The sequence below is a fragment of the Procambarus clarkii genome, chromosome 12, assembly GCF_040958095.1.
Source record: "Procambarus clarkii isolate CNS0578487 chromosome 12, FALCON_Pclarkii_2.0, whole genome shotgun sequence".
In the NCBI taxonomy this organism is placed as follows: Eukaryota; Metazoa; Arthropoda; class Malacostraca; order Decapoda; family Cambaridae; genus Procambarus; species Procambarus clarkii.
The window spans coordinates 44,948,903-44,953,797 of record NC_091161.1 but is presented as its reverse complement, the minus strand read 5'-3'; the positions used below and the strand labels follow the sequence as shown (position 1 = coordinate 44,953,797).

The following is a 4,895-nucleotide window of genomic DNA, read 5'->3' as shown; positions in this document are numbered from 1 at the left end:
ATATTAATAGGGTATTAAAAGTATCAACACAAGACAGAACTCGAAACAATGGGTATAAATTGGATAAGTTTAGATTTAGGAAAGACTTGGGTAAATACTAGTTCAGTAACAGGGTTGTTGATTTGTGGAACCAATTACCACATAACGTGCTGGAGGTGGGGTCCCTCGATTGTTTCAAGAGCGGGTTGGACAAGTATATGAGTGGGATTGGGTGGTTATAAATAGGAGCTGCCTCGTAATGGGCCAATAGGCCTTCTGCAGTTGCCTTTGTTCTTATATCTTGCTCTGGTTAGGCCCCATTTAGATTATGCAGTTCAGTTTTGGTCGCAATACTATAGAATGGATATAAATCCACTTGAACGTGTTCAGCGTAAGATGACTAAGTTAATTCCCCAAATTAGAAATCTTTCATATGAAGAAAGATTAACAAAGCTTAAATTGCATTCACTGGAAAGGCGAAGAGTTAGGGGTGACATGATAGAGGTTTACAAGTGGGTGAATGGACATAACAAAGGGGATACCTTTGTTCTTATGTTCTTATGTTTACAAGTGGATGGATGGACACAACAAACGGGATAATAATAGGGTATTAAAAGTATCAACACAAGACAGAACACGAAACAATGGGTATAAATTGGATAAATTTAGATTTAGGAAAGACTTGGGTAAATACTGGTTCGGTAACAGGGTTGTTGATTTGTGGAACCAATTACCGCATAACGTGGTGGAGGTGGGGTTCCTCGATTGTTTCAAGCGCGGGATGGACATGTTTATGAGTGGGATTGGGTGGTTATAGATAGGAGCTGCCTCGTAAGGGCCAATAGGCCTTTTGCAGTTGCCTTTGTTCTTATGTTCTTATAAATTCTTATAAATAGGAGCTGCCTCGTACGGGCCAATAGGCCTTCTGCAGTTATCTCTGTTTTTATGCTCATATGCTCTCATAATCTTGCTCCTCGTCCCCACCCCTCTTCTATCCCTCACTGACACCTGACTCCTACCCTCTTCTCTAGGACACTAATAAATACGCCTCCATCTTAAACATGGGCTCACCATTTGGTCACCACTTGGTCCGGGAGACATCTCCCGTCACGCTGGGTGCAGTCTTTTGATACTGGTAATGGCTCGAAAGGGCCACCACTTACGGGCTATTCATGCCCGTGCCACCTCTTGGGTGGCTTAATCTTCATCAATCAATCAATCAGAATATGTACAGACATCTCCCGTCACGCTGGGTGCAGTCGCACCTCCACAGGTCTCCAGTATCATCTATTGATACTCGTGATGGCTCAAAAGGGCCACCACTTACGAGCTATTCATGCTCGTGCCACCTTTTGGGCGGCTTCATCTTCATCTTAACATATTCACAAGGGAAACATCTCCCATCATGCAGGGTGCATTCGCACCTCCACAGATCTCCAGTATCAGCTCTTGATACTGGTAATGGCTTAAAAGGGCCACCACTTACGGGCTATTCATGCCCGTGCCACCTTTTGGGTGGCTTAATCTTCATCAATCAATCAAACATGGGCTCTGTAATCAGTAGGCGACATGGCCAACCGCACGATCAGGGAAGCCCGGGCCACTCACGGCACAAACCCCCAGTATTTAGTTGAGAAAATTATAAGAACTAGGATATACGACTCTAGGTACTGGAAAGAAGAATGCTTTGCCCTCTCGGCGGAATTACTAGTCGACAAAGCAATAGCCCTCAGGTGTATTGGTGGTGTTCACGGAGCCAACAGCAAACCCACGCCATTCCTATGTCTCGTGCTAAAGATGCTCCAGATCCAACCTGAGACTGACATAATTATAGAATTCATCACACAAGAGGATTTTAAGTATGCTCGTGCTTTGGGGGCATTTTACTTGAGGCTTGTATGTGGATCACTGAATTGTTACAAGTACCTGGAACCTCTCCTTAATGACTTTAGGAAACTACGCGTTATTGACCGTTCCGGCCAGTTCCAGTTTACTCACATGGATGAATATATTGATTGTTTATTAAGAGATGAATGTTCATGTGATATAATTTTACCGAGGATCCAAAAGAGACCGATTCATGAAGTCAACAACGAGCTTAAAGGACGAGTATCCGTATTAATTGATGATTTGGACAACCACGAGAGGGAAAGTGTTGAGGAGGACATCTTTCCTCCACCAAGACCAAGAAATGATCCAGTAGAGCCATCCCGAACAACACTCTGTGACGACCAGGATGGCAGAGGCCTTCCACACCGAGGCCTTCCATGTGACAAAGAAAGAGAAAAGCTTCGCAGAAGTCACTCACAGGAGACAGATCATGAAAGAGGGAAGGAAAGGTCGAGAAAGAGACATCGCAGCAGATCAGAACAACGTCAGCGACGAGGATCTCCAGCCCATCTTCCCCATCACCGAGAAATTCGTGGAGAAAGAGAATCAAATAGAGAGAGAGGAAGGGATTGGAATCGTTGTGAACGCAAAGGAAAACAATATCGCAGTGGACGTAGTAAATGAGATACCTTTTTGAGGATGTGGTAGGAGCTGACAGTGCTCCGTTTGACTTGCAACATCACAAATATCTCACTGCCCTCTCATGAGTTGACCTCACACTTGACTGCCGCCTCATATGAACCTCAAGCTTCCTGTTATCATTATACACGAAGCCTTCTTTGGACTCTTGTATGTATTTGAAGACCTGTATTCACGTTTCTGTCTTATAAGAACTATGTATTAATAAACAAGTACTTCAATAAACACTGTTGTAATAAATGAATGCTATTATTTACATCTCATTATTTACCATCCCAAAGAATAATATGTACCTTTATTCAAGTACAAATAAAATATTTAAATATCTTAGCGCCTGGTGCTTGGAGAGTAGCTGTGATTAGGGTCTTCATCTGGATGAAAAATGTGAAAACCATCTTAAATGTGTTTTTTGATGTTTTTGACGTTGGTCGCAGAAAGGTGACATTTATATAAAGTCGTTTTTAACATATAAAATACGTTAATTTCAGTCACTCAATTCATGGACCTTTGATGCAAACGTATAACTAATGTTTTTAAATTCATCGCCAGCAAATGTTTTTAAACGTTTCTATTTTAAATTAAGTAAAAATGCTTAATGTATGTGGGTGGTTTTGTGCATGTGTGGGGTTGTGCTGGTCTGTGTGTGTGCGTGTACTTTTGATGTGTATGTTAAAGTGCAAATATGTAAGCACTACCATTACAAGAATAGGTGTATGGAGGTATTCCTTTTTTTTATTAATACATTAGGTACATCTGCATTTGTGCAGCTACCCTAGACTACATGAAGGGGGAGTACAGTGTCAAAAAGCTAGTTACGTGATGCTAAAAATTCCCCATCACACTGGATGGTTAGCCCATTTTGAATGAACAGCATGTTAAAATTTATGAATGCGTCTGTGGGGTTGACCGCTGAATGTAATGGACTTGAGTCGAGGACGGGTTGGTCCTGGGACCTCTGTTGTTTAATATATATATAAATGATTTAGATTCAGGTTTGAGTAGCAACATTTGCAAATTTGCCGATGATACGAAAATCAGTAGGGAAATTAATTCGGAAGAAGACTCACTATCACTTCAAGTTGATCTACATAGGGTTTTGAAATGGTCAAAGGATTGGCAGATGCAGTTTAATGCTGATAAATGTAAAGTTCTGAGGTTAGGTAATGATGATAGAGTTACAAGATACGAGCTAGATGGAGTTGAGATTGCGAAAGGGATCTGGGAGTTATGATTAGTAAGAATTTAAGCTGAGTAGACGCAGGCTAACAGTAGGAAAGAGGAAGAAAAATTCTTTATAGACAGCATAGAACATTGGTATAACAATTATGGGCCTGAGAATGTACAACAGTTTTATGATGACCTCATAAATAATACCTATGAGGCCATCAAAAATAGTGAGTCACGCCAAACAAAAAGAAGTACTGGTAAACAGGTCAGACACAACCAGTACAATGATGATGCTAAACTGAAAGAGCTTAAATCAATTGCTAGACAGACAGGTAAAGCATATAAGAGCCTTAGAACTCCTCAAATGTTAAAACTGTTTCAGGCCGCGCTTGCAGCGGCGAGGGAGAGAATGACTGAACTGAGACAACATGAATGGGAGGGTTTTGTTAGTGGACTTAACCTGCATACTCCCCTGGGCAAAGCCTGGAAAGGCATAAACAAAATTATTGGTGAAAATAGTAGACAAGTTTCACACCCAAACCCGCTACAGAAAGCCAGGGCTCAGGTTTCCAGCCTTGGAATGTTACCAGCTAGCACTAGGGAGAAATTGCAGGAGAGGTCCACAAACAGAAATTCTCTCATAAATTTCATGTTGAGCAAGCAACATGATGAATGTGATGTTCCATATACAGATTATGAATTGGATGCAGCCCTCTCCAGGGGCAGGAGCACTGCTCCTGGTGAGGACGGTATCACCTATGATATTCTAAGACTCCTACATCGTGTACCCGGTAACCCATTATTAGAATTGTTTAATGCCAGCTGTCACTGGGCAGTTGCCTGTATCATAGACCACCAGTCTTACGGTACCTGTACCAAAGCCTGACCAACCTGATGCTTTCCGTCCCATCTCACTGACCAGTTGCATGTGCAAAACCTTTGAGAGAATGGTGCTTAATAGATTATTGTATAGAGTTAAAGAGCACATGTCACCTGATATCAATGGTTTCACACATAGTAAAAGTGTACACAACCTTTCTTACTGTTCATGGAGATAAAAGGCACAACTAGGCACCTCACAAGGAGGAGTACTTAGTCCTACCTTGTTTAATGTTCTAATTAATGCTTTACTAAAATCAATCCCAACTAGTCCGAATCCCAAACATCACTATCAGCTATGCAGATGACATCCTTGTGCATACTAAAACCCACCGCGAAAT

The 4,895-nt window shown here is 41.7% G+C and overlaps 1 pseudogene; it reads left to right on the top strand.

Annotated features, from left to right (window-relative positions):
- The first annotated feature begins 1,548 nt into the window (after positions 1-1,548).
- LOC123751183 (pre-mRNA-splicing factor 38A pseudogene) lies at positions 1,549-2,493 on the top strand (annotated as a pseudogene).
- The last annotated feature ends 2,402 nt before the right edge of the window (positions 2,494-4,895 follow it).